General features: G+C 37.8%; 1 long non-coding RNA gene across 1 annotated transcript in view; it reads left to right on the top strand.

The window, feature by feature from the left end:
- Positions 1-4,608, top strand: part of LOC125922893 (uncharacterized) — a 59,536-nt gene extending 54,928 nt beyond the window's left edge. Inside the window, exon 4 of the long non-coding RNA XR_007457821.1 lies at positions 4,469-4,608. This is a non-coding gene — a long non-coding RNA (uncharacterized LOC125922893). The remainder of the gene's footprint in view (positions 1-4,468) is intronic.
- Positions 4,609-9,177: the final 4,569 nt, after the last annotated feature.

Below are 9,177 nucleotides of genomic sequence, written 5' to 3' on the forward strand. Positions count from 1 at the left end.
ATGCACACAGGCAGTTCTTGATCCCACGAACCGTGATATCATCACCTAAGCAAAAATCAAGAATTGAATGGTTAACCAACTAACACAGGTGCGCCTCGTCATTGGTTCTGATGCTGTTTTCAACTAAGCACAAATCAAGGTATGTAAAGTACTTGGTGGAGTCTTGAGAACAGAGGCAGAAAAGATAAGTTGAACCATATGGTGAAGCAATTTGGGTGACAGGGTAAGAGCTTTAGAATTCATTTCATGGTCAATGGGAAAAATGGAGTTTGAGGATCAAATGAAAGTGATTATAGCTGATCTCCTGTAGAGTTTAATCTATTATCTGTGAGTAACATCGGAAGAAGACAACCATGGAGACAGGGAGGAAAGGAAACAAACTAATATAATTTCAAGTGCTTATTAGATGCTAGGCATTACTTATGGTAGTTTAAAGAAGTATGACATCACATTTTTAAAAAAACCTATTGATGATCATTTGAGTTTTCTCCTTCATTTTGTAACTATGATGAATTATGTTGATTGATTTTCACAAAGCAACCTTTTATTCCTGCAAGAAACTCACTTAATCATAACATATTAACTCAAAAAAAAAAGTCACTTGGCTGGGGCGCCAGGATGGCTCAGCATCCGACTTTGGCTCAGGTCATGATCTCACAGTTCATGGGTTCCAGCCCCGCCTCAGGTTCTGCACTGACAGCTCCGAACCTGGAGCCTCTCTCTGATTCTGTGTCTCCCTCTCTCTCTGCCCCTCTCCCATTTGTGCTCTCTCTGTCAAAAATAAGCAATTAAACCTTTGGTAAAAGAGTCACTTGGATCAATTTGCTAATTAATATTTGTTTAGGATCTATGTTTATGAGACAGATTGTCTTGTGCTTATAATATCCTTATAAAACTCAACATCCAAAAATTGAATAATCCAATTAAAATGGGCAAAAGACATGAATGGACATTTTCCCACAGACATATGGATGGCCACATGAAAAGACACATGAAAAGATGCTCAACATCATTCATCATCAGAGAAATACAAATCAAAACTACAATGAGCTATCACCTCACACATATCAGATTGGCTAAAATAAATAATACAAAAAAAAAAACAGGGGTTGGCAAGGATGTGGAGAAAGAGCAACCCTCCTCCACTGTTGGTGGGAATGCAAACTGGTGCAGTCACTGTGGAAAACAGCATGGAGGTTCCTCAAAAAGTTAAACATTGAACTATTCTACAATCCAGCAATAGCACTATTAGGTATTTACCCAAAGAATACGAAAATACAAATTAAAGGGGTCCATGTACCCTGATGTTTATAGCAGCATTATCTACAATAGTCAAATTATGGAAACAAAAGCCCAAATGGCCATTGACTGACAAATGGATAAAGAAGATATGGTACACACACACACACACACACACACACACACACTGGAAGATTACTCAGACATCAAAAAGAATGAAATCTTGCCATTTGCGACTATGTGGATGGAGCTAGAGAGTATTATTACTAAGTGAAATAAGTCACAGAAAAACAAATACCATATGATTTACTCATATGTGGAATTTAAGAAACAAAACAAACAAGCTTAGGGAAGAAAAGAGAGGGAGAAAGAGGCAAACCAAGAAACAGACTCTTAACTATACAGAACAAACTGATGGTTACCAGAGGGGAGATGAGTGGGGCATGAGTGAAATAGGTGTTGGGGATTAAGGAGGGCACTTGTGATAAGCACAGGGTGACATAAGGAAGTGTTGAATCACTAAATTGTACACCTAAAGCTAATATTACAGTGCATGTTAACTAACTGGAATTTAAATAAAAACTTAAAAAAATCCTGGATATCTTCTAATGTTTGGTTTATGATGGCTTCATAAAATTAATTGCAAAGTATTTCCTCTTTTTTTATTCTTCGGAAGAGTTTATTCAGATTGGTGCTATTTCTTCCCTAAATGAAGAATTCCTTGCTAGCTATCTGAGTTTGAAGATTCTTTTTGGGAAGGCTTAAAATGTAAAACCTTGTATTGTGAGTAACTTGTTCCGTGAGTGTTCTGCAAGATGAGCAAACAATTTTTTTTTTATTTTTTCTAGCGTTTATTCATTTTTGAGAGACAGACAGAGACAGCGAGTGGGGGAAGGGGCACAGAGAGAGGGAGACGCAGAATCCGAAGCAGGCTCCAGGCTCTGAGCTGTCAGCACAGAGTCCAATGCAGGGTTTGAACCCATGAACCGAGCGATCGTGACCTGAGCTGAAGTCAGACACTTAACTGATTGAGTCACCCAGGTGCCCCACAAACATTTCTTTTTTTTTTTTTTAATTTTTTTTTTTAACGTTTATTTATTTTTGAGACAGGGAGAGACAGAGCATGAACAGGGGAGGGTCAGAGAGAGGGAGACACAGAATATGAAGCAGGCTCCAGGCTCTGAGCTGTCAGCACAGAGCCCGACGCGGGGCTAGAACTCACAGACCATGAGATCATGACCTGAGCCGAAGTCGGCTGCCTAACTGACTGAGCCACCCAGGCACCCCCCCCCCCAACAAACATTTCTAATGAATTTTAACTTGATAAATGAGCAATGTCTTGCAATACAAGTAGTACATGATGCTGAATGTCACATGATTACAACTGAGCCAATGGTTCTTGAAATTTGCTTTCATATGTGAGTGCTTTGGATTACAAACATATTTCTGGAATGAATTATGTTCTCAAAACAAGGTTTTACTGTGTGTCTATATGTGTGTATTTACTTTGTAGATTTCTTGTGTCAGCTTTGGTAAGGTATGTTTTTCTAGGATTTTATACATTTCATTGAAATTACTAATTGTTGGCATACATATATTTTTAATATCCTTTTAATTATCCTTACTTTCTGTAGGGTACATTATGATGCTCCTGGTTTCATATATCATGTGGATAATTTTTACCTTCTTTTTCTTGATCAATCTTCTTGAGATTTATCAGGCTTATTTATCTTACATAGGTTTATTTTTCAAAAGATTAATTTTTGGCTTGTTGATTTTCTCTATTGCAAATATGTTTTTGTTTAGTTAACTTCTGCTGATATCTTTATTATTTCCGTCCTTCAAGCATAATTTGTTGCATTTTTTTGAGACTGATATTTAGATCACTAAATTTCATCTTTTCTAGTAAGTATAAAAAAGGATATGATGTAAGATGTCCTGTATATGCTATTGTAACTATACCCACACGTTTTAATATATCATATTTTTTATCAATTAAAAATATTTTCTAATTTCCATTGTAATTTCTTCTTTGACCCCTCAGTTACTTATATGTATCTGTTCCAAACATTTGGGTTTTTAGAAGTTATTTTTTTGTTAATGATTTCTGCCTCAGTTTTGTTGTGTAAAAAAATATATTCTGAATGATTAAAAGTCTTTGAAATGTACTGGAGCCTACTTCATGGTGAACCATACGGTTGAACTTGGTAAATGTATTCTACATAAGTGTGGAAAAGGATGTGTAAATTGTATTTGTTGGATACAGTGCTCTTGTGCCAATTAGTTCATATTGATTCATCTTGCTGTCCAATCTTCTATACCCTTACCATTTTTTGTCTACTTATGCTATAAGTTACTGAGAAGCATACTCTAGTATCCCAGTATAGTTATAATATATAATAATATGTAAATATATTATGATATATTACATATAATACACATTATGTGATTATATCATATATTATTAATGCTTAGCTATGATTTTTTTTACTATAATTCTATTTCTTAGAAGAAAACTTAAATCAAACAGTGGGAAGATTAAGTTTATGTCATCAGCGCTCCTGGGTGGCTCAGTCAGTTAAGCCTCTGACTCTTGATTCTGGTTCAGGTCATGAGCTCACGGTGAGCTTGTGAGATCAAGCCCCACATCAGGATCTGTGCTGACAGAATGTAGCCTACTTGGGATTCTCTCTCCCCTTTTCTCTGCCCCTCCCCCACTTATGCTCACTCTCTCTCTCTCTCTCTCTCTCTCAAATATATATAAATAAACATAAAAAAGTTTATGTCATCATGCATTAACTGTATACAGTTACAATACAAATTTTAAGCCAAGTTTTGGGGAGGCTACGGTTACCCTCTGTAATAGGTTTATTGTGAACTTTAGCCTAGATATCAACCAGGCATGATCTTGAGACAACAGTCAGAAAGCTTTGGGATTTCTGAAGTGGCTACTTCCCTTGTATCAAGGTGAAAAAATTATGGAGAAGGCCCATGCTTTTGGAAAGGCAGCAGAAAGCCCTGACCTGCTGGGGAGGGGGCAATCCTTAAGTTTTCAGGTATGAATGGAACTACAGGAATGGTCTTGGCTCCTAGGGTGATCTTCCTTCCCCTTTACCCTGTAATACAGCCTCTCTCTGATAAGGTTTGGGCTCTACTACTATGCAGCTAAGTGCATGGGAGAAAGTCTGAACTCAGTTGACTTTCAAAATACTGTGTTCTTTTTTTAAAGGAACCGAAGAAACACAGCAGGTTCCCTTGGAATCAGCTTCTGGCCCCGTGTCACATGGAATAGCTCTCCATCAGTGGACGGCAGGGAGCCAAAACCTGCACCGAGGGGCGAGCAATAAAATAAAAATCATATTTTCAAGATTTCTCTTCCCTGCTACCCTGGGTCATATTTGATTAATGGACTGCATTTATTTTAAAGGTGTGATTGCACACACGTTACCTATGCTGTGCCACTGTGCACTTGGCAGCGAGAAAGCTCGTTACGAATTCTGAAAATGCAGCAAGATGTTAGCGCCTCATTAATATGCCTAGGTGCAGATATCTGTCTTTTGTTTTATAATGCTATTTCATTTATATAGTGCCAGCACTTGACGGATATAAGAGACTCCATCCCCAGCTAGAGAGATTCCTAAATAAAACTAGCAAGTTATTGCAGAAGTAATCAGACAGAGCAAAGGAGTTCAGGTTTTTGTGTCTCTCTCTATATGAGGCCAGTTCTTGAGTTTCATTTCAAATGTCTCTCCATGTGGACTCACTTAACTTGTTCCTTTCTTCTCTCACTGACAGCAAATACACCTGTTTTTACTTTTCTTTCTTTTTCCTCCCTTAATTCGGTTTAATCTGAAAATGCAGTTCGCTGCTATTTTGGTTCCACCAGCTTGAAAGCAGGCTCAAGAAAGTAAAACCTCATGGGGAATAGGGCCAAGCTGCTTGTACACATTGCTGTGTATAGAGATGGGCCACCCCGAAAGTGGGGTGGCTTATGATGAGACTCAGTGGCCTAACTGCCATGAAGAAACGGGACATATGGAGTCATTTGAATTATCTTGAAGTCATCATTTCGCTACCCTACTCCTAACCATCTTGAACAGGAAAAACTCAAACTCCTTGGGACCACATGCAGAACATTCAAGGCCCCAGCCCACCTTTGTAGACACAATCCTGTACCTTCACTTCAGACACATAAAGCTCCTTGCTACTTTCCAAGGCACTGTCTTGCTCTGTACTGTTTCCCTCCTCTTTGCCAGCACACAATTTCCTCCTTCAGTCTGCAACACATTTCCTCTCCTCTGCTTGGTGACTTCTTTCCAGGAATTTGCTCTTCTGTGAAATCATAAATCCCCATGTGGAGTTGTCCTCTATCTTTTCCATGTTTCTGTTTTACCTTGATAGAATAGGTATTAAAATGTCACTTACACTGAAAAACAGAAAAAAAAAAAATGCATCAGGAACTTTGACCTTGAGAAGCTGTATGACTTCTTAAACCTTTGTAGCTTCGTGCCTATTACTTACTAACCCATTTTTCTGATAATAAGAACAAATCCCTTTGAAAATCACTTACATCATACAATAAATTCTTTTTTTTATTTTTTGAGACAGAGAGAGAGAGAGAAAGAGAGAGAGAGTGAGGGGCAGAAAGAGAGGGAGACAGAGGATCCAAAGCAGGCTCTGCACTGAGAGTACATAGCCCAATGTGGAGCTCGAATTCACGAACCCGGAGATCATGACCTGAACCAAAATCAAGAGTCAGACCGCTTAACCCACTGAGCCACCCAGGCGCTCCTACAGTAAATTCTTTATATGTCTCTAATCTTACTAGACTATGGTTGCCTGCAGGAGAAAGACTGTGCTTATTGTTTTTGCATCTCCAGTGCCCTAGCACAGAGTCTGGAAACAATAAGTTTTAAATAAATATATATATTGTGTGTGCCATGGCTGTGGGAACAGAACACATCCTTCGGCTCAGGTCATGGTCTCATTGTTCGTGAGTTCCAGCCCCAGGAGCAGGCTCTCTGCTGTCAACACAGAGTCCACTTCACATACTCCGTGCTCCTCTCTTTCTGCCCCTCCCCTGCTCACACACTCTCTCTTTCTCTCTCAAAAATAAATACATCTTTTGGGATGAGCATCGGGTGTTGTATGGAAACCAATTTGACAATAAATTTCAGATATTAAAAAAATAAAATAAAATATAAATAAATAAATAAATAAATAATAAAATCATTTAAAAATTATATAAAAAAGAAATATTGGACTACGTATTTGAGATCATGGGAAATTCCGTATGAACAGAGGAATCCCTCAATATCACCCCGCAAGTTACTGAATTGAAACTTGTTGTTAGTTCCCCCCACATTTCCAAAGGCTAGGTGGGAACGGTTCTTCTAGCAATAACTGTAGCAATTCTACTGCTGAGATAAGGGGTCTTAAGCTGGAGTCCCCGGGCAGGCACTGTTTACCTGAAGGCTCACTAGTCACAAAGAGCTCTAAAATGCGTTCATTTGGCCTATCCTATGTTTTAAAAAAATGAATTAGTTATTAACATTAAAAATCTGAAGATTTCACATAAAGATGTGAATTACAATCTTTTAGAGAAGAAGATCCACGGTGGTGCCACAGTGTCACATGGCAAAAGTCAGATGGACATGTGCTGTCCCCATGTGCCAGAGACCTACCCCTCTCATCTCACCTGGCTTTCCCACTGTGTTAAAAGCCTCATGTCCATTGAGATTGTGTGGAGATTCAGTCCGTGCGAACTCACAAGCATTTCTGAAAGGACAGGGTCCTTAGATTTCTTCAGAATTCCAAGGAGGGATATGAGCCTAAGTAGGCTAAAACTAAGTGAACTTATTTGGATAAAAATGCACATTGAATGCTATTGAACCAAGAGAAGATTACTAAGATAAAACAGATCATAAAGTCATAAGTGAACGAGATTCATCATTTGTCAGTGACTCTGAGTGATTGGGTGGGAAATCAAGTGGGTTTTGAGTGGTGGATAGAGTTTTGTTATCATTACATGACTGATGTAGCTAAACACACACACACCGCACCCTGCAAATACATGTTCTTTTTTTAAAATGTTTATTTATGGGGGAGGGGAAGAGAGGGAAAGAGAGGGAGGGAATCCCAAGCAGGCTCCATGCTGTCAGGGCAGAGCCTGTGAGCACATGACCTGAGCTGAAATCAAGATTCGGATGCTCTGACCCAGGCATCCCACAAATACACTTTCTAATGAAAAAAAACAAACAAACAAACAAACATAGCAAATATTGAAAATGCCACTCCAGTGATTTTAAATATTCTCAGTGAATACCTGAATGAGTGAATATGACTAAGATTAGGGTGATCCATAGAGTAATTACATAATTCAAGTCCATTGTAGATAATTATCCAAATTACAAATGACTCTGGAATTCCCATTTTCCTAAATTTGATCTTGATTTTGGAGTGGCAACCTCTTGCTGTTGATTGAGCACAGTTTAATTCCACTCATCCTGCTAGTTTTACTATTATTAAGGACAGCCTTTTAAATATAAGACTGAAATTGGCTTATTGTGTTTTATCATTGCTTTCTAGCTTAACAGGAGAATCCCTCTTTATTTCCCATCTCTGAACATTCATATTTATATTTATTCATTTTTAACTTTATTTATTTATTTTGAGAGAGAGCAGGGAGGGGCAGAGGAAGAGCGAGAGTGAGAGCGAGAGCGAGAAAGAGAGAGAGAGAGAGAGAGAGAGAGAGAGAGAGAATCCCTAGCAGGCTCCACGCAGTCAGTGCTGAGCTTGATGGGGGGGCTCAGACTCACCAACTATGAGATCATGACCTGACTGAAACCAAGAGTCGGACACTTAACCTATTGAGCCACCCAGGAGTCCCATCTCTGAACATTTTTAAGGAGTATAATATATTACTAATTTGGGGTCTATTTGATCTTCCCAGTTTTTATTTAAGTTACATAATGCAAGAAAGACAAATTTTATTCTTTGTTTTCTGAGAGTTCTACTTACTAGAGATTTTGGTAAGTGAATGTCTCTCATTGAATTAAAACGTAGTAATGATTTAGATAGAGATTTTAAACCTGCTTTACTCTCTACCTATAGTTAGATAAATCCTAAGTACTAGATATGAAAAGTAAATTCTATTTGAAAGAAAAGATGATTGAACACATTCTTCACCAACTTGTCTCATTATTAGAAAATCTTTACTGCTATAAAATTCTTCCTTGTAACAAAGCAGGAATCGTTCATGCCAAAGATAAAGCTCATTTTCTTATCCATTTATAAATAGTGTATGTGATCCTGTCATGATGTCATCTGTATCAGTTGCAAAAAAAAAAGTAAGAATACAGCTAGAAATTTCTTAAGTTAAAGAAAAATTCCTGGAGGACTGAATTCAAAGGCTTAAGAAATGTTAAATATAAAATGGAAGATGTCAAGTAGATGCTTTACCGGCAATACTTACTTCATTTGATTTCAAACACTTAGAGCAAGTCAAAAAAATCAAAAGATATTTATTGCTGGCTTGGAGTTACATAAAATAACAGCATGACTTGGATATGATTTTGATTGAGTTTTCTTGGAGATATATAATGTAGTTTTATGGCAAATTTGGTAATGGAAGTTGTCAAGTGACAATGAAATAGTCTATTAATTCTTATTAAGTTTACCATGCCTATCTCAGAAGATGGCATGATAGTATATGCTTTGTAATACATATTCATTGGGGCTTTGTATAGAAGCTATTATTAGATGTTGGAAAAAGTTGCTACTCTATCTAACACTCTTCCCAATGAGATTGTTATTAAATTGAGGCATATTCTGCCACCAAAATCCTTAACAGCTCTTTCACCTTAAAATATTGATTACAAAAAGGCAAGTGGTTTGCAGAGGCTAGACATGTGCTCTGTTGTCCCATGGTGGTCCTTT

The sequence above is a fragment of the Panthera uncia genome, chromosome B1 (assembly GCF_023721935.1).
Source record: "Panthera uncia isolate 11264 chromosome B1, Puncia_PCG_1.0, whole genome shotgun sequence".
NCBI lineage: Eukaryota > Metazoa > Chordata > Mammalia > Carnivora > Felidae > Panthera > Panthera uncia.